This window comes from Oryx dammah, unplaced genomic scaffold (genome assembly GCF_014754425.2).
Source record: "Oryx dammah isolate SB20612 unplaced genomic scaffold, SCBI_Odam_1.1 HiC_scaffold_11163, whole genome shotgun sequence".
NCBI lineage: Eukaryota > Metazoa > Chordata > Mammalia > Artiodactyla > Bovidae > Oryx > Oryx dammah.
This window is the reverse complement of record NW_024080556.1, coordinates 5,603,494-5,625,664: the sequence shown is the minus strand read 5'-3', so window position 1 is coordinate 5,625,664 and position 22,171 is coordinate 5,603,494.

The following is a 22,171-nucleotide window of genomic DNA, read 5'->3' as shown; positions in this document are numbered from 1 at the left end:
CAGACTGTGAATTTAAAATAATCATTATCAATGCACTAAAGACTCTAATAAAAAAGGAAGTGAATAGTATACAAGAGAAGGTTGGTAATATAACAGGAAGACAGAAAATCTAACAAGAAATCAAAATGACATGACAGAAATTAAAAAGACAATAAGAGGAATGAAGAATGCCTTGATGGGCTCATCAGTGGACTGAACATAGTGGAGGAAAGAGTCAGTGAGCTTTAAGTTATTTTAGTAGAAACTTTCAAAGCTTAAGTGTGAAAGAAAAAAGAATGGAAACACAGGACAGAATATTCAAGAACTGTGGAACACTTATAGAATGTATAACATACATATAATGGGAATATTAGAAGAAGAGAGAAAGGAACAGAAGAAATGTTTAAATCATAATTACTGAGAAATTTCCAAAATTATGACAGACATCAAACCACAGGTCCAGAAAGCACAGAGAACACCAAGAAGGATATATTCTGAAAAATCTACACATACACACACACACAAATACACACACACACACACAAACACACACACTGCACTCTGAATAATATCATTTTCAAAGTGCAGAATATTAAAGCAAACAGAGATCTTTGCTTTGAAAGAAGTTCAAAGAAAAAAAGACTAAAACTTTACCTATAGAAGAACAAGGATAATAATTACATTTGGACCTTTCTTTAGAAACCAGAAAGCAAAAAGAGTGAAGACATTGAAAAAAATGTAATCAAAACCATCAACCTCTTTGATAGAACAGTTGTCCTCCTCTCTCTTCCTTACTTCTGATTGTTTTTGTTGTTGTTGTTGTTATTTTATCATATCATGATGTCTGGTGCTTTGGCAACCATTTTGCGATCAATCAGAAGACAATCATGAAATTAAAGGCCTTAAATGATGATAGAGTCTTCTCTATGAAGATAGAGTCTTCTCTATGTATCTTATGGGCACACAGAAAGAGCCTGGGGGTCCTGCTGACTTGAAATAATATACCAGTCTAGGCTTCTAATAAAAAGTCAATAGTCTCATGATTTCAGCAATTGCAAATCACATGATTTTGTCAAAATGCCATACTTGGCCCAACTGTTTACCAGAACAAAAGTGTTTAATAGCAAGACTAACACATGTTTTGCTGAACAAAACACTAAAATTTTTTTTAAAAAAAAAGAGTGAATAAATTGTTCCTTTTTGTATTTTTCTAAAAGAAAAACAGTACATAACTTGTACTCTCTAGAAATGAGGGCCAGAAAGAAGTAAGTTTTAGGAAAAAAGAGAAGGAAAGCACCAGGAACCCTGAAAAACTTATCTTCTTCATAATTCTCTAATTATTTTCTCTGAGAGAATCCTGAAAATATGAGAGAGGAAGGAATAATTATAGCTAAAATTGATGTTAATCAGTAACTCATGTCCAGGTATCAGATTGTCCATTTTTTTCCATCAGATTTTTTAGATTTCTTACCACTTATATAGAACTATGTTTGCCCCAAGCTTACATGCCTGAAACACAGAATAATTGATTTTAAAAGTAAATTTTACAGTGTTTTTTCTTTTCAGCTCCCAGTTACAATATCCGTTTGATATTAACAAGTTTTCTCTATGAATTTTCTATCATAGATGTACATTTATAGATGAGATTGACGTAGGTTTAAAAACATGACGGGCATGCACAAAATTGAAAAGCATTGTCCATTAAGTCAATGTTTATGAGGTGTTCAGCGATATTCTCTAAATGTTTTTTCTATTTACTGTTGTAACAACTGGTCAGTGAAAAGTGAACTATAAAAGAGTGAAATACAATGCAAGGCAGTTTTCCCTGGTGGCAGCTACTATACTATGTCCAGGAATGTATCATCTTACTGACACCAAAAAATCATACACAAAAACACTTAATGTGTTTGGGTTCCTGTTGATGATGGATTGTCATTCAAGTCTATCTTCTGTGCAATTTCTCCTCCAAGTTTATCTTCTTAAAAGGCAGATGCTTCAAGTATTTTGGGACTTACAAATTTAACGGGTTACTATTTTTCTGTTGCAATTGGTGTTTCCAGAATGATGGGGTGAGTGTTCAGAATAGCTAATGTGATGGAAATCTCTGAAATTATAATTATGTGCTTTGATTTTGTTTATAAAGAAATGAATATGGTAGCATCAGTTTCTTAAAATAGACAAAATGTCACAAGACTCTAGTGCATACTTGTTTAGAAATACAGATACTAGGAGTTAGAGTGAGTTGTTTATAGTCAGGACTGGTTAACTTCATGATCTGCTGCTAAAGGACAATAAATCATCTCTCCTCATCTTTGCCCTACACATGTACAATTAATCTCAGAATTACAAGGACCAGTGAAATGAAAGACTTAAGGACAAAATGGGGCTTCCCAGGTGCCTCAGTGGTATGGAATTGTCCAGTAATGCAGGGAACACAGGTTCAATCCATAGGTCACAAAGATCCGTTGGAGAAGGATATGACAATTTACTCCAGGTTTGCTACTTTGGGAACAATTAGTTTGAATTAATGTTTTGATTATCAAGTTTTATTTAAACTCCCTGTCATTTCACATATAGTTTGTCCTTTCAACACTCCATCCTAATCCATGTCATAGACTAAAATTTATTCATCTCTTGAGTCCTCTTATCCCAGAAGTCTTTTTCCCCACCAAATCCAGGTTAAATGCCCTGCCTCTAGATTCTGTACAGCCATTTACTTCTTCTGACCTATTGTATTATATATTTAGTTTGTCTATCTCTTTGTGGTCAGTATTCAAAATTATTTGCATTACTATTGTATTCTTATCACATGATATAAAATATATTTAAATGTTTAAAAGATTTATAAAAATGATTTTTAGTCATTGAACATTAGAGGAAAAAATTTACTTCCTATGAGGGTTATTACTCAATTTTCTCTATATTAATTTCAAACCAATTCGTTATATTAGTTTTCTACAGCTCCTGTAATACATTACCACAAAGTTAGTGGCTGAAAACAACACAAATTTATTATCTTGGAGTTATTAGGTCAGAAGTCAGAAGCAAGTCTCATTGGATTAAAATCAATATGTTGACAGGTTTGTTCCTTTCTGGAGATGTGGGGGAGAATCCGTTTCCTTTTCTTTTCCAGCTTCTAGAGGCTACCTTCCCCCATCTTTAAAGCATAACATTTGCAGCTCTCTGAAACTTTCTTCCATAGTCACATCACTAGCAATTTTCTTCTTCTGACTCTTTTTACTTTTAAAGAGCATTGTGGTTACTTTGGGTTGGCATGGATAATCCAGAACAGTCTCCCTACTTTAGAGTCAAATGTTTGGCTACCTTAGTTTCATCTGCAACCTTCACTTTCTTTTGACAGAGTAAACTAACATGCTCACAGGATTCCAAGGATTAAGACATAGACATGTTTGGGGAGACCATTATTCTGCCTACCACACAGGCTGAATTTGTTTCTTTAGTTTAGTTTGGTTTTGTGTTTTCCCAAATGAGACATCTATAGATACTTCTTGCATATATAAATACTAAACAGTATTTTTTAACTGGAAAACAGTTAATAGTCTATAATTCATAAATGGTCATCTGAGGAGGCTGAGAAACAGCTGAGAAAAGAGATGTAAAAAGCAAAGGAGAAAGGGAAAGATATACCCATCTGAATGCATAGTTCCAAAGAATAGCAGGAAGAGATAAGAAAGCCTTCCTAAGTGAACAATGCAAAGAAATAGAGGAAAAAGACAGAATGGGAAAACTAGTAGAGATCTCATCAAGAAAATTAGAGATACCAATGAACATTTCATGCAGAGATGGACACAATAAAGGACAGAAGCAGCAAGGAACTAACAAAAGCAGAAGAGATGAAGAAAAGGTGACAAGAATACACAGAACTGTACAAAAAAGGTCTTAATGGCACAGATAACCACAATGGTGTGGTCACCCACCTAGGGCCAGACATCTTGGAGTGTAAAGTCAAATGAGCCTTACAAAGAATTACTACAAACAAAGCTAGTGGAGGTGATGGAATTCCAGCTGGGCTATTTCAAATCCTAGAAGATGATGCTGTGAAAGTGTTGCACTCAATATGCCAGCAAATTTGGAAAAATCAGCAGTGACCACAGGACTTCAAAGGTCAGTTTTCATTCCTACCCCCAAAAAAAGCAATGCCAAAGAAAGTTCAGACCACTGTACAAGTGCACTCATTTCACATGCTAGCAAGGTCATGCTGAAAATCCCTCAAGATAAGCTACAGCAGTATGTGAACTGAGAACTTTCAGATGTACAAGCTGGACTTAGGAAAGACCCAAAGGAACTAGAGATCAAACTGCCAACATCCATTGGATCATAGAAAAGGCAAGGGAATTTCAGAAAAGCATCTACTTCTGCTTCATTGACTATACTAAAGCCTTTGTGTGGATCACAACAAACTATGGAAAATTCTTAAAGAGATGGGAATACCAGACCACCTTGTCTCCTGAGAAACCTGTATACAGGTCATGAAGTTAGAACTGGACATGGAAAAACGAACTGGTTCAAAATTGGGAAAGCAGTACTTCATGGCTGTGTATTGTCACCCTGCTTATTTAACTTATATGGAGAGTACATTACGCAAAATGCCAGGCTGGATGAATCACAAGCTGGAATAAGATTGCCAGGAGAAATATCAACAGCCTCAGATATGAAGATGATACCACACTTACAACCGAAAGCAAAGAGGAACCAAAGAGCCTCTTGATGAAGGTGAAAGTGGAGACTGAAAAAGCTGGCTTAAAACTCAACATGCAAAAAACTAAGATCATGGCATCTGGTCCCATCACTTCATGGCAAATAGATGGGGAAACAATGGAAGCAATGAAATTATTTTCTTGTGTGCTCAAAAATCACAGTGGATAGTGACTGCAGCCATGAAATTAAAAAACACTTGCTCCTTAAAAGAAAAGCAGTGAGAAACCTAGACAGCATATTAAAAATCTGAGACATTTGTCTACAAAGATCTGTATTGTCAAAGCTATTGTTTTTCCAGTTGTCACATATGGATGTGAGAGTTGGGCAATAAAAAAGCCTGAGTGCTGGAGAATTGATGCCTTTGAACTGTGGTGCTATAAAAGACTCTTGACAGTCCCTTGGACTGGAAGATCAAACTGAGATGGGAATCCAAGTTCTTTTCTGTGGAGCCGAAGAGTGGAATCCATGAATGAACATGCAAATGCTCATGGTAGCAAGTGAATAGAATTTATTAAAGAGGAGAAAAATACAAACTCTCAGCATAGACACTGATGAGGGTAAAGAGTTCCTCAAAAATGTGAAGAGTACAAGTTTTATATCTTTACCAGCATTAATCAGTACATTTTTGGTTGGCACCTGTTCTTAAATCACCTTATTTCTAACCAATCAATTTAAAGGTCAAGATATTTAACAACTTTATAGGTTCTCTTGAACCTCCAATTAAGCTACCACCCTTTTTCATGTCCCCTGGCCATTTTACAATGGACTAGATGGGTTTAAGATTAATAATCACCAGTTGTTTTTCCCTCAGGCATATGAAGTTACTGCCCTTCCCTGGACCTGAGTGCTGATATTTATCAGACCGAAGACATATTCCAGGAATTCAGCACAATGGAGCAGGATGTTTACTGAAAACAAGACCAAGGTCTCTGAGTTCTCCCCTGACTGTCACTAATTTCTACCTCAAAACTAGTCAAGCCTAAAGGAAATCAAGTCTGAATATTCACTGGAAGTATTGATGCTGAAGCACCAATACTCTGGCCACTACTGTGTAGAGCCAGCTCATTGGAAAAGATCCTGATGCTGGGAAAGCTTGAGGGCATGAGGAGAAGGGGGCAACAGGGGATGAGATGGTTGGATGGCATCATCACCTCCGTGGGCCTGAGTTTGAGCAAACTCATGTGTATCTCACTATCTGGGAGATAGTGAAGGACAGGGAGGCCTGGCGTGCTACGATTCATGGGGTTGCAGAGTCGGACACAACTGAACGACTGAACTGAACTGAACTGAATCAGTCTATCAACTGAAGGCATGAATTAAAACCAAACAGAACCCTGTGTCACCCTTTTTGGTACAAATCTTTTTCACATCCGTATTTCTGGTGTATAGGAAGAGGTTTTGTTCAGCCTATTGACCTTCCCTGAGTTCCAAAACGCAGATTTAAATAGTTGCTAATCAGGGAATGGAAGGAAGGCAGAAGCAAAGGAGAAGTTAAGAAACAATAGTGAAGCCTTGGGGCAGAGTCCTGGTTTGGGGGAGGGGGGGAGGGGGACATACATAACAATACCTTTAAGTTCTTCTGCAGGAAGTAATGCCTAGTGGTATCCTATGATTCCTCAATTCTTAATGTTATGAAAGTAAACCAGCTGGTACAGTGTTAAAATGCATATTTAAGGACAAATTCTTTTTAGTAACCATATAAGTAAGATTGGGAAAAATAATTGATAAATAATAAGCAGTGACAAAAAAATGACCTTGACTATTTCAAGCAATTTCCACTTGTGTCTTGATATTACTTAACTCTTTATAAGTAGTTACTTCTAAAATTAATATTGACAGATGTAATAATGTTTTAATTTTCATTACTAGATTTCATGAAATATGAAACATCTTGTAGATATGCTAAGAGTTCTTTGGCAGGCTACAGTCACAAGGGTCACAGAGACAGGAATGAAGTGATATTGCATGCAGGCAGCCTATGAAAAACATTACCATTTGATATTGTTTGAATGAAACTCTGATTTAGATCACTAACAGATGTGTTCTTATTTATGTGGGAGATAACAGTTATAGTTGGTGGGAATGATAACTCAATTAAAAAATAACTTTCAATCACTGAAAATGACATAATTCCTCAGAGAACATTGAAGAAATTTATTCAGTAAACTCACTGTGGATTTAATGCTCCACATTGTCATCCACTATTTAGCTCCCTTCATGTAAATTCTAGAGAATTTTTAAAAAGGATGACAAAAAGGCATATCAAAATCATTACAAACAAAATTAATAATATACTGACTTAAATTGTGATCAACAATAAAATGTCTTCAAGGAGGCAATCAGACAGCTCACTCAACAGGAGTGTATCATCGGCTGTAAGCTGATTTGGAACTCAAGATGCAATGTAATTGCACATCTGAGAATCAGAAATGCTGTTTTCTGTGTCATAGTCCAGAATATTCAAGCAACTGTTTACTGATAATTTGCACTCTTCCTAAGTTATCAAAATTATTCATTTTATATCCAGATCTTACAAGTAAAATATAACTATTTCATTACATTTTATAGAGGATGCTGAAAAGATGTGTGCAATTGCACATTATTTTTGATAAAGTAAAGTGAATTCTTGGAATACAGAAATCTGTGAATTTTTTTCAACCAAAATTCAATGTGCATGTAAAATCCCTTCTAATCTTTGCGATATAAGAGGGCTTAGACAATAAGTCACCTAGCTGTGATTTTTAATTTCATGTGTAAATTTGACTGCCAAAGGGACACCCAGATAGCCAATAAAATGTTATTTCTGGGGGTGTCAGGAAAAGATTAGCATTTGATTCAGTAGATTGAGTAAAGCTATCTCCTTGCCAACATAGATAGGCATCGTCTAATAGAGTAAGGGCCAGATTAGAACAAAAATTTCATATAAGAGTAAATTGCCACTCTCTTCTTGAACTGAATGTTCACCTTTTTCTTGCCTTGGACATTGGAACTCTTGGCTCTCAGGCCTTCAGATTCTGAGACTAACTCAGTGGCTTCCTGTTTCTCAGGCCTCAGACTGAATTATACCACAGCATTTTTGGCTCTTCAGCTTGCAGAGGACAGACTGTGGGACTTCTTAACCTCCATAGGCATGCGAGCCAATTCCTATAATAAATATCCTCTTGTAAATATCTGTATATATTCTATTGGTTCTGTTTCTATGGAGAATTCTAACACAGATTTTTATATTGAGAGTGGGGTTTTTGCCTTAGGTCATTTGAGTTACTATAATAAAATATTATAGATTAGGTAGCTTAGAGCCAACAAAATTTTTTTTTTCCACAATTCTGGAGACCAGGAAGTCCAAGGTTGGTGTTTGCCTGCATACTTAGGTGAGGGCCTTTTTCCTCATTCATAGCTGGTGTCTTTTTGCTGTGCCCTCACATGACGGAGGGGGCCAAAGAATCTCTCTGAGGTCTCTTTTATAAGAAAGACATAATTCATGAGCATTCCACTCTCATGACCTACGTACTTCCCAAAGGCCCTACTTTCTACCATCACATCACATCAGGCTTTAGAATTTCAACCTATGAATTTTGGTAGGGACAAACATAGTGTAACATTTCATATAATGATAAGGCACTAAAATAAAAATATTTATAAGATCTTTGATAGCAATATATAAGATGCAATTATTTTGTAAATAAAAACAAGTATTTATGGTGTATTTTTATGTCAGTCTGAGTTATTCCTTGTTTTAAGAATTTCTTTGTATTTTCTTTAAAGTACACCAACTTGTAATATGTCATTTATTTTTAATATTATGAGCCTAAATGATATTATGGAGTTAACTTGTTTCATTAAATATTCATGCTGTAGAAATAACAATTAAAGTTAGGTTAATTTTGCAGTCACCAATGTAACAATTGATGCAGGAAATAATCAACAATATATATTAAATCCAGTGGTTGACAGTTTGTTGAGGATGGAATTATAGTCTAAAAATATAGCTTAAAATTACATATGAACTGATTACATATGAACTTTGACAAAGGAGCAATGTATTACAACAGAGAAAAAAATAATCTCAATAAATGGTGCTGGAACAACTGGACATCCACATGCAAAGAAATGAATCTAGACACAGACTTTTTATCCTTCACAGAAATTAACCCAAAGTGGAGCTGTAAATTGCAAAGCAATAAAACCCCTAGAAGATAAAAGAGAAAATCTATATAACCTTGCAGTTGGTGATGACATTTTGGATATAACGCCTAAAATTCACATTTTTGATTAAATGAATATAAAGAGATTCCAAATAGCAAAACAGTCTTGAAAAAGAAGAACAAAGTTGGAGATTTCACACTTCATTTTAAAATTTACTGCAAAGTTATGGTAATCAAAACCATGTGGTACTGACAGAAAGATAGGCACATAGATTATTCTTGTTCTGTAGATCTGCTGCTGCTGCTGCTAAGTCGCTTCAGCCATGTCCGACTCTGTGTGACCCCAGAGATGGCACCCCACCAGGCTCCCCCATCCCTGGGATTCTCCAGGCAAGAACACTGGAGTGGGTTGCCATTTCCTTCTCCAATGCATGAAAGTGAAAAGTGAAAGTGAAGTCGCTCAGTCGTGTCCGACTCTTAACGACCCCATGGACTGCAGCCTACCAGGCTCCTCTGCCCGTGGGATTTTCCAGGCAAGAGTACTGAAGTGGGTTGCCATTGCCTTCTCCGTTCTGTAGCTAAGTCAGGACCAATTCTTTGTGACCCCATGGACTCCAGCACGCCAGGCTTCCCTGTCCTTCACCATCTCCATAAGCTTGCTCAAATTCATGTCTATTGAGCTGGTGATGCCATCTAACCATCTCCTCCTCTGTCATCCCCTTCAACTGACTTGAATCTTTGCCAGCATCGGGACCTTTTCCAATGAGTCAGCTCTTTGCATAGGTAGCCAAAGCTTTGGAGGTTTAGCTTCAGCATCGTTCCTTCCAGTGAATATGTAGGTTGATTTCCTTTAGGATTAACTGGTTGATCTCCTTGCAGTCCAAGGGACTCTCAAGAGTCTTCTCCAACACAATTTGAAAGCATCAATCTTTCAATGCTCAGACTTCTTCATGGTCCAACTCTCACATCATACATGACTACTGGTAAAACCATAGCTTTGACTATATGGACATTTGTCAGCGAAATGATGTCTCTGTTTTTTAATGTGCTATCTGGATTTGTCATAGCTTTTCTTCCAAGGAACAAGCATCTTTTAATTTTGTGGTTGCAGTTACCGTCTGTAGTGATTTTGAAATAAAGTAAATACATATACATAGTTCAACATATACTAACTTAGCTAACAAACATGAGGTAGATGCTTCTACAGGAAAGATTAAAAAATGATTAAGCTACACATTTATAATCTCAAGGAATTTCAGTTTTGTGAATCAAACAAATTAATAGATTGTTGTTCTTGTGGCTTGTCATTGTGCTAAGTCATGTCTAACTCCATGCATGGTACCCTGCCAGGCTCCTATGTCTGTGGGATTTCCTAGGCAAGAATACTAGAGTGGGTTGCCATGTCCTACTCCAAGGAATCATCCCGACCCAAGGATCCAACCCAAGTCTTGTGCCTCTCCTACATTGACAGGTGGACACTTATACCACTGCCCCACCTGGGTAGCCCAATAGATTATTATATTATAATATTAAGAGACTAGCCTAGACTAGGGGTGAGACAGGCTTCCAAGAAGAGATATTGCCTGCACATGTAAAAATAATTTAAAGGATTGCTTAATTTCACAGTCCCATGCAGCCCCCGACCCCGCACACACACAAGATTTACAACTAAAATATCTGATTTTTATTTGTACCTGTGCAAAAGGCTTCCCTGGTGTCTCAGATGGTAAAGCGTCTGCCTGCAATGTGGGAGACACAGGTTCGATCCCTGGGTTGGGAAGATCCCCTGGAGAAGGAAATGGCAACCCACTCCAGTATCCTTGCCTGGGAAATCCCATGAACAGAAGAGCCTGGTAGGTTACAGTCTATGGAGTCACAAAGAGTTGGACATGACTGAGAACTTCACTTTCAGAATAAAACTTAATTAAATATTTATTTTCTAATAGTAGATTCTAATATGCCTAGAATAACTTTGAGGACAGTAGCAGATAAAAATATGTATTATCCCTACCACAGAAAAGATTGTATTTTAATGTAAGTGGAGAAATGAGAAAGCTATGCAGATGTAATTCAAAACCATCAGAGCCATTGAGATTCATTGCTTGCTATTTGATAATAAGTTTGGCTTAGGGACACGACTGTAGATACTTAATAAAAGAGCTTTAAAACTTTTTTTTTTGTTTGTTTTCCTTTATTTGAAACAGACTGAAGTATTTCAAGTCAGAAGTGGCTTGAATATTAATTCATAACTAGGAGAAAATATATTTGGTAATAAATTGACATCAGGACTGAATAATCTGATTAAATACTTTTTTGACTACAAAGATAGCATAATCATATTTCAACTTTTCTGGTTTAATTTATGCTAAACAATTCCCTTGTTTTAAAATAAAAAAAGAACTGTTATTCAAGAGGAAAACTGACAAGAATTGCCTAGATCCATACTTTCTAAGTGAAAGGGACCAACTTATTGTGAGTAATTTATTGACAAAGATAAAGGCTCATCAATTCAGATATGAAACTCATTGCCAAAAAAAAAGCTGCCATTTTGCAAAGCTAGAATCTTTCTAAAGGAAAGCACAAGTGAAACACTTAACAATTTGATTGATTTTCACTTCTGATTTTGAAAAGGCATAACTTGGAGTACAATGTATATCAACATGCTAGAGTTTGGGGTTTTATTTTTTCCTCTGTTGATGGTACATATCTGTTCTAGCCAATTTTACCTAAATCAATCAGCTGAGGCCTGGATACATGGTGGTGCAATCAGTGGGGATTTGCAGTGCTAGGCTCTTCAATTTCTGCAACAGAGAAAAACTGCAGTTGAAAACTATGGCTGAAACAGCTCTAAAGGCATTGTGTTTTGAGAGTCAGTGTGAGTTCCAGAAACTGATTATCAACACTCACTGATTAAGAAATCCTAATGTGAACCAAGCTCAGCTTCACCTCCCACCAATCATTGTCTCCATTTTTAGATTTATAAAGTTAAAAAAAAAAAAAAGAAGCGTAGTGATTATGGTAGAAATTTGCATATCATATGTGGCAATTTCTAAATTGATATTTATTTTGTCCTGAACAACATTCAAATCTGACTAGAAATGAACATTGAATATTAATAGACTTTGTTGTAATTTTGTGGGGAACAATGTCTTTGATGTGGTAGGTGTTCAATAAGCATTTCCAATGAGCAACTAAGGTTAAAAACGGACAAAACACATACACAGACAAAACTATAGGAACAGAAAACAGATAAGTGATTGTCTCAGACTGTGGATGAGGGCAAGCATTGATACCAAAGGACTATAAGTTATTTCTTGAAGAGATGGAACTGTTTTTACCTTGGTGGTGATGGTTACATGACTGTACATATTTATATTGTATTTGATTTGTGTGTCTGTGTGTATGTCAAAACTAAGAACTGAGGTGAATTGTTATATATATAAATTATTTCTCACTGTATCTGACTTTAAAAATAAAAGCTCTAAATATCATGCAGCCTGCTTTATCTAAATGTTTTATATTTTGAGAAGCTTGTAGAGAAGATGCTATGCATGTCCTTAAAATACATTTGCACCAAAAAATCTATTAAATTCTACCTACTCTTTTCTCTTTTTAAAAATTGAAGTATAGTTGATTTATAATATGTGAGTTTCAAGTATACAGCTAAGTATATATATAATGTGTGTGTGTATATATATGTGTGTGTGTATATATGTATGTGTGTGTATATATGTATGTGTGTATATATATATATATACAATGCACATATATATATACATATATATATACAGTATTTTCAGATTCTATTCCATTGTAGGTAATTGCAAAATACTGAATTATTGAATATAGCTCCCATAGTATGCTACAATAGTTCCTTATGGTTTATTTTTGTATATTGTATATATAGTAGTGTATATCATTTAAACACAAAATCTTAATTTATACCTCCCCTCATTTCTCCTTTGGTAATTATGAGATTGTTTTGTATGCATATGAGTCTAATTCTATTTTGTAAATAAGCTCATTTGTATCATTAATTTTAGATTCCACATATAAGTGATATCATATGATATTTGGCTTTCATTGTCTGACTTACTTCACTTAGTATGATAATCTCTATATCCATTCATGTTGCTGCAAATGACCTTATTTCATTCATTTTTTATGGCTGAGTAATATTCCATTGTATATACATACCTCATCTTTTTTATCCATTCTTCTATCAGTGGTCATTTAGCTTGCTTCCATATCTTCGCTATTGTAAATAGTGCTGCTGTGAACTTTGGGGTGCATTTATTTTTTTTTCTTTAATTAGAGCTTATGTCTTTTTAGGATATATGCCCAGGAGTAGTATTGCAGGATCATAAGATAGCTCTATTTTAGTTTTTTAAGGAACATCCAGGAGTTTTATAGTACATGATTTTACATTTAAATCTTTAATTCATTTTGTATTTATTTTTGTATATGGCATTAGAGAATGCTCTATTTTCCGTTTTTTTTCCACATGTAACTGTCCCAGCACCACTTATTGAAGAGACTGTCATTTCTCCATAGTATATTCTTGCTTCCTTCATCCTAGATAAATTGACCATAAATGTGTGGGTTTATTTCTGAACTTTCTATCCAGTTCCATTGAGCTATGTGTTTGTTTTTGTGTCAGTACTGCACTGTTTTGATTAGTGTAGGTTTGTAGTAAGATCATGGCATCTGGTCCCATTACTTCATGGCAAATAGATGGAAAAACAGTGGAAACAGTGCCTGACTTTATTTTGGGGGCTCCAAAATCACTGCAGATGATGATTGCAGCCATGAAATTAAAAGACACTTACTCCTTGGAAGGAAAGTTATGACCAACCTAGACAGCATATTAAAAAGCAGAGACATTACTTTGTCAACAAAGGTCCATCTAGTCAAGGCTATGGTTTTTCCAGTAGTCATATATGAATGAGAGAGTTGGACTATAAAGAAAGCTGAGTGCTGTAGAATTGATGCTTTAGAACTGTGGTTTTGGGGAAGACTTCTGTGAGTCCCTTGGACTGCAAGTAGATCCAACTAGTCCATCCTAAAGGAGATCAGTCCTGGTGTTCATTGGAAGGACTGATGTTGAAGCTGAAACTCCAATACTTTGGCCACCTAATGCGAAGAGCTGACTCATTTGAAAAGACCCTGATGTTGGGAAAAATTGAAGGCAGGAGGAGAAGGGGACGACAGAGGATGAGATGGTTAGATGGCATCACTGACTCAATGGACATGAGTTTGGGTGAACTCCAGGGGTTGGTGATAGACAGGGAGGCCTGGCGTGCTGTGGTTCATGGTGTCACAAAGAGTCAGACACGACTGAGCAACTGAACTGAACTGAACTGTAGTCAAGGAACATGGGTCCTTCAGCTCCATTCTTATTTTTCAAGATTGTTTTGGCTATTTGGAGTGTTTTGTGTTTCTATACAAATTTTTAAATTATTTGTTCAAATTCTGTGAACAATGTCGTTGGTAATTTGACAAGGATTGCATTTAACCTGTAGATTGCTCAAAGCAATTTACCTACTCTTGTCTAACACTGACTATAAAAATCCCATGATGCAACATAAGTTTTGCTCTTTCTTGTGGCTGTGACTATGGTGGACTAGAAAGACTGTAGACAGAAAAGAAATAGGACTCCAACAGGTGTCCTTTAATTAGAACAAAACAAAGAAAATAACTGACCAACCATAGGCTAAAACATCATAGTGTACAGCTCGAGAAACTAAAAAAACACAACATAAAGCTTAAATTACAGTGAACTCCAATATAAAATGCCAATATATGAAAGGTTTTCCATACCAGAATCTTCCTTATGTATATGATCTTCATGCTAGGGAAAACCTCTCCCACTCAAAAGGATTTTGATAAGTATCAAGATCTCAGGAGAAATATGAAAAAGTCCTACTACTGACTGATCCAGTGTCTTACTGGACCTCTGAAACTTGAGTCACCTATATTTGAGTTGCTTTAAGAAGCTCCTCTTTCCCTTTCTTGATCATCACTACCGTCTGTCCTTATCTGTAAATCTTGCATAGCTCTTGATGGATTGTGTTTTGTTCCAAGAACAAGAACCCACAAACACCTGGGCTAATCATTTCTACCCACACATATACTAATGTCAACCTCATTATATTAGAATGCAACAAAATCTTTAAAAACAGCAGATATTGAGTAATTTTGTATTTAATAGAATAAAATAAATCAAATGGATAGTTTATTTTTTCTGTCACTTTTATCATTCCTTTGTATTCCACACCCTAATTTGGAGAGCAATTTAAATAAAGAAAAATTCCTTCAGACAAGGCAAACAAGATGCTCTGTGGATGTTTCGCTCTGTGGATGTTTCAGGTTACCAACTTTAGAGTTTATTTTGAGTTATCCAGATACTCTTTCTCATTATACACATTGCTTGAAAATGCTAGTAGATTTTAAAATTCCAGGCAAGAATAGATCATTCTAGGACTTCCCACAGATTCTATTATATGTATAGAAATCATGTCCCACTGAAACACTCTGATACAATTACTTCAAATTTGGATCAAGTACTCATGTCAGTAGTTAATTTTGTTTTGCTTGTAGCAAAATGGTTTATTTTGGGGTGGTATTATTATACTTGTGATATTATCAAATTTAAGGTAATAGTATTTCTATGTCAGTTTGGAGAACTAGATATTAATAAAGCCCTTTTATTATTAATAGAATGCAGCTACCTCTGAGATATTACACATACCTTTCATGCCATTGCTTAACTCACATGAAAGAGAAATATCTTCACCATAGACAACCAAAAGTAACTCTGGACTAAAATGGGCACCGAGTGAAGCTTCCTGGCTGGTACAAAGGGATGCTCAATAAATACCAGCAATGAGTATGAAAGCTAATGTTGCACTATGAGCAAATACCAACAAAAAGCACTGAAAAAATTTAGAGCTGTATTTTCGCAAAGTTGAGAGAAAATAACTGTCAACTTAAGGTTTTTGAACTCAGAAAATAAAAAAATAATTTTCAAAATAAGGATGGGGACTTCCCAGAAGTCCAGTGATTAAGGCTCTGTACTTCCAATGCAGAGGGTGCCAGTTTGATCCTGGTTGGGGAACGAAGACACATGCCATACAGTGTCACAAAAAAGAGAGAGAGAGAGTGAAAGAAGTACATTTTCAAGTTTTCATGTATGACAACATGAACAGTGTATACAACCAAAGGCATCACTAAGGAAATTTCTAAAGAATGTAATTTTGGTGAAATAAAATGACCCCAGAATTGAAATTATGAGATAAAAAGAAAGAAATGTGAGCCAAATAAAAATAATGTGCTGCTGCTGCTGCTAAATCGCTTCAGTCGTGTCCGACTCTGTGCAACCCCACAGATGGCAGCCCACCAGGCTCCACCGTCCCTGGGATTCTCCAGGCAAGAATAGTCATTTCCTTCTCCAGTGCATGAAAGTGAAAAGTGAAAGTGAAGTCGCTCAGTAAGTGTCTGACTCTTCGTGATCCCATGGACTACAGCCTACCAGGCTCCTCTGTCCATGGGATTTTCCAGGCAAGAGTACTGGAGTAGGTTGCCATTGCCTTCTCCAAAAAATAATGTGAACATGCAGTTAAAACTAAACCAAAGTTGAAGAAATAAAATAATACAATAATGTTGAAGTGTCTTAGAAAAAAAAAAGACAAACTGAACTATTGGACAAAAATAGAATGTTAGTTGGGAAGGGGTTGATAAGAGCTCATGGGTTCTAAAGTTTTTGTATGTTTTGCCAGAAGGAATAAGATGTAGATTGGTAAGCATGTTAAGCATGCAACCAATTATGATTAAGTACTAAACAAATAAATATCATGACTGTTTGCTTTATCTAAGAAATATATCATTAACTTTACATTAGATGTTCAACTAATTAATAAAATCACAATATTGATTAAAATTCCTAAATCATATAATCAGCTCAATTAAAGCAGTTATTATGTTTCATAAAATTTTAATACCAATTCTTAATTTTTTAAAAAATTGGACATGCTGCACAAAGAAGAAAAGGTGTAGGATACAAACCAAAATCTGACATATTTTTTAATGAAGAAATAAAGTATTCCTTCTCTGTTATTAACTCAAAACAAGATAAGTGTGGCCATTATTAACATTTCTATTCAACATTGTATTGTAGATCTTAGCCAGAAATATAAACAGGAAAGGAAAACATTTATTATTTTAAGAGGTTATGTACATATTTTTAAAATAAACAATGTAAATTGCTATAAGGTTAAACTAGGAAAAATCTAACAAAAACATGTGCCTAAACTTTCTTCAATAAATTAAATATATTAAAGAACATCTGAATAAGTAAAGAGAATGCTTGCCACTAAATAGAAACTTCACTGATAACAGTGTCAGATCAACAAAAATTTATTGAGATATAATTGAAAAACCATTAAAAAATGACCCCCAAATTTCTTTTTTTTTAATTTACTTTAATTGGAGTCTAATTACTTTACAATATTGTAGTGGGTTTTGCCATGCATTGACATGAATCAGCTATGGGTGTACATGTGTTCACCATCCTGAACACCCTCTCTCCTCCCTCCCCATCCCATCCCTCAGGGTCATCAGAGTGAGTCCTGAGCACTCTGTCTCATGCATTGAACCTGGACTGGCAATCTGTTGCATATATGATAATATACATGTTTCAATGCTATTCTCTCAAATCATCCGATCCTCTCCTCCCACAGAGTCCAAAAGACTGTTCTATACATTTGTGTCTCTTTTGCTGTCTCACATATAGGGTCATCATTACCATCTTTCTAAATTCCATATATATGCGTCAGTGTACTGTAATGTTCTAAAATTTATAAGGCAGAGCAGATGATTTAGAATAATGAAGACATTCTGGAATAATAAGGTAGATGTCAGAAATTTAATACTTATATCAAACTATATTAATTATTTTGTATACTACTGGTACAAAGATAGACAAATGACAAGTAGAACAGAATAGAAAAATGATACACAAATAGAGAAACATGCTATATGATACATCTGAAATTTTGAAGCAGTAGTGTAATGAGCATTCAATAAACCATGTTGAGACAGTTGCTTATTGCTACAATTAAAATAAAATTGAACACTTAAACTAAAACATCAAATCTTTTAGGAAATTAAATGTGAAAGAGAGACTTTAAAACAGTCCTAAAAAATGTGAATGAACATCTTAATGATTCCTGATCTGTAAAATGTTTGAATTAAAATGATGCCAAAAGAGCTCACCAAAAAGAAACAGGTAAATTTAATAACTATATTAAATTAAAATTTATTGTTAATAAAAGAATGCAAAAAGATAACTGACCTACTGGGAAACTATTGGCAGCATTCTTAACCAATTAATAATCAATATCTAAACAATATTAAGAATTTTTACAATTCAAAAAGACCAACACTTAATAAGAAAAAAAATTTAAAGACTTGAATAAACTTTCTTAGAAGAGTAACATACAATAACCAGGAAACGAAAATATACTCATTCTCTTTTGCAAGATGGATGAGAAAAATTTTATCCTTATGATACCACTTTAAATCAACATGAGGCACTGGAGATTTATACATCTGTAATATAGAACTGGACATGGAACAACAGACTGGTTCCAAATAGGAAAAGGAGTACGTCAAGGCTGTATATTGTCACCCTGCTTATTTAACTTCTATGCAGAGTACATCATGAGAAACACTGGGCTGGAAGAAGCACAAGCTGGAATCAAGATTGCCAGGAGAAATATTAATAACCTCAGATATGCAGATGATACCACCCTTATGGCAGAAAGTGAAGAGCAACTAAAGAGCCTCTTGAAGAAAGTGAAAGAGGAGTGTGAAAAATTTGGCTTAAAGCTCAACATTCAGAAAACTATGATCATGGCATCTGGTCCCATCACTTCATGGGAAATAGATGGGGAAACAGTGGAAACAGTGTCAGGCTTTATTTTGGGAGGCTCCAAATCACTGCAGATGGTGATTGCAGCCATGAAATTAAAAGATACTTACTCCTTGGAAGGAAAGTTATGACCAACCTAGATAGCATATTCAAAAGCAGCAACATTACTTTGCCACCAAAGTCCGTCTAGTCAAGGCTATGGTTTTCCCAGTGGTCATGTATGGATGTGAGAGTTGGACTGTGAAGAAAGCTGAGCGCTGAAGAATTGATGCTTTTGAACTGTGATGTTGGAGAAGACTCTTGAGAGTCCCTTGGACTGCAAGGAGATCCAACCAATCCATCCTAAAGATCAGTCCTGGGTGTTCATTGGAAGGACTGATGTTGAAGCTGAAACTCCAATACTTTGGCCACCTCATGCAAAGAGTTGACTCATTGAAAAAGACTCTCGTGCTGGGAGGGATTGGGGGTAGGAAGAGAAGAGCACGACAGAGAATGAGATGGCTGGATGGCATCACCGATTCGATGGACATGAGTTTGGGTGAACTCCAGGAGATGGTGATGGACAGGGAGGCCTGGCGTGCTGCAATTCATGGGGTCACAAAGAGTTGGACACGACTGAGCAACTGAACTGAACTGAACTGAACTGAATGGAATTTAAATTGGTAAATGTTAACTGGAAAGTAGATTTGCATTAACAAGCAAAGAAGAGTATATGAATAACTTATAAACTAGAAATTCTACTCATAGATATAACCTTAGATAATTTCTTGTGAGTGTGCATTAGGAGACGGGAACAGAGCAACAGGATGATAAACATATACTCCAAGTAGTGCTTAACTTCACTGGAAAAGGTAGGAGATGCAACCAGGGAAGCTCAACACTCTTGCTAATGTACTCTGTAATTGGGTGTGTGATAAATTTACAGAATTAGTTTTATAGACATATTCCACAGTTTAATTATTAAGTTACATATATTCTTTTATGAGTATGAAATAAAAATGAACTAGTGAATAAAATTTGTAAATTAATATATAAGGCACATTTTTTTTTTTTTTTTACCATATTGCTCAGATGTCCTTTCTGGGGTATGGTAAATCCTGGCCTGATCAGAACAGGACAATGTCCTAAGGGGCTTGCCTCTACTCTTAAAAGAAATTCAAATATATCATTTAAGAAGCACATTTGATGGTTATGACATTTGATCCTTATAACACTTGATCCTCATGACACACTTGATCCTTATGACAAAACCACATACCTAAGAAGTTCTGGAGGAATTATGAGATCTCTCACAGAATCAGCAATCCCTACTCATTTTCTCTGTAAAACTTAGAGGAAAATTACAAACATTCATTTGATTTTAAATTTATGGTACAAAAATTGTTTAAAATGCTGAACCGTATCTCCTTCTTAAAATTTCTTTTGTTTGTGTAGGCACTAGGGATCTGAATTCTGATGGAAATTTGAGAATCATTCTGCAGTAAAGGAACTGGAATATTAATAGTGAAGAATATTGATTGCTGGTTTTATTTTGCAACAACCCTCTTATGCCCAGTCCTTGTCATCTGTGAGAAGACATTGGACCTCAATAAGCATAATTTTCAACATAAAGAGACAGTGATTTATTCTCCACTATAAAAAATTTTTGTAATTAAAATGGAGTTTTTCATAGCTAAGCTATTCTTAAGAAGGCCTCACCAGGTGTACAATGATATATACAAATTTTTGAGTATCTTTCTATGTTTTAGTACTGAGAGAATTATGAATCTGTTTATCTGGAGCAGAAATATTATATCCGTTAGAGCTATAAATCATAAGGTTTGTCCTAATTGTCATCTTCCAATAATTGTACAGTCTTAAGTGGAGAAAAAGGAACATTGATTTTGATTTGTGAGTAAAGCTTTCAGTGACAGCAATTGATCTTATTTGCTTTTGAAACTGCACATTTGGTGTGACAATTATCCAAGATTGATGAATACGGAACACCACAATGCTGTTTTCTAATCATAATTATAGCATGATATTTGGTGAGTATCAGTTTCAGAAGAGATCCTCAGAATCTTTTAGCAAATGCGTCATAACAGTCTTGAAGTATGATGATTTAACGCTTTAAAAATATTTCTAGAAATTTTTGGTAAAATTTAGTTTTTGTTGTTTTTCTTATGAATATACCTATCTCTGTGCACTTGTGTATGGCTGTCCATGTTGATCACTTTTCCTATTAGCTAACAATTAAACTAATGATCCAGAGATTTTAAGCTTATTCTTTATTTTACAACCTTAACAACTTGAAAAATAGCCACACCTGAGACTACTTCTGATATAAATAGTATCTGTCCATAAACATCAGAGATTCTTTCCAAAACTGTTCCTGTTCCAACTATCATGGAATCCACCTTCATTTTTTTTGTCCTAAAAAAGAGGAGAAGGCACAGAATATGCCACTACTCCTAATTCAATACTAATTAAAAAGTGCCAGCAGACCAATTGGAAAGAAATGATCACACATGTTATTTATCTTGGTAAGGCAAGCTTTTTATTTATTTTTTTAACAGAAAATGGCTTTTAAATCTTACCTACACCAAGAAGCCTAGACATGACCCAGAATTGCAATCACTTCCAATGCAGAAAAGTAATTGAACAGGGTCAGTTTGGAACCATGTTTTTAAAATATATGAGAATCTTGACTCCAGCCTTAAACATTGTCAGTGAATCAGACTCTATCACCACTTAAATGTCTAGAGTCTCTATAGAAAACTATTTGCCAATTTTTGCTGATTCTAATCATGAGTGGATTTAGGGACTAAGACACAATTGTTTATTCAAGTTTAAGTGAAACTATTTCCCTATTCATTTTCAATATTGCAATGAAAATAAAACTCTAGAACAAAACATCTAATCTGGGCCTGTTTGGAAAAATCTGAGAAAAAGAAAAATCAACTTACTAGTATTTGCCCATAGCATGTTGTTGACCTAAAACAAGTAGACTGCTAGATATTTCTCCAGAAAAGATGGGTTTATTCAGGATTAGAGGAGAATTGCAGCTTAGGGTCTGCAACCGTGGTGACCATGTTCAAGTTCCCACATGGCAAGAGGAAGAGAACACTTTTATAAAGAGGAAAAGGAAGTTGAGACAGCTGTAGCAAACAGAGTCCATGGCTTTTCACGGACTGAGTCTTTGCAAAGGGAAGAGTCTTTGTTCTTTCTGTTGGGCTCTGCTGTCATCTCAGGGCATGAGTGTTCCCTCTTATAGTCCTCTAACTCTAAATGAGCTTTATAAAATTATTAATTTTTTACAATATCTAGTAATAATAGTTTAGTCTTCTCTTTAGTACATACACACACACATACACACACACGAATTCTAATAAATGTTTTAATTTCCCTTTTGCCCATC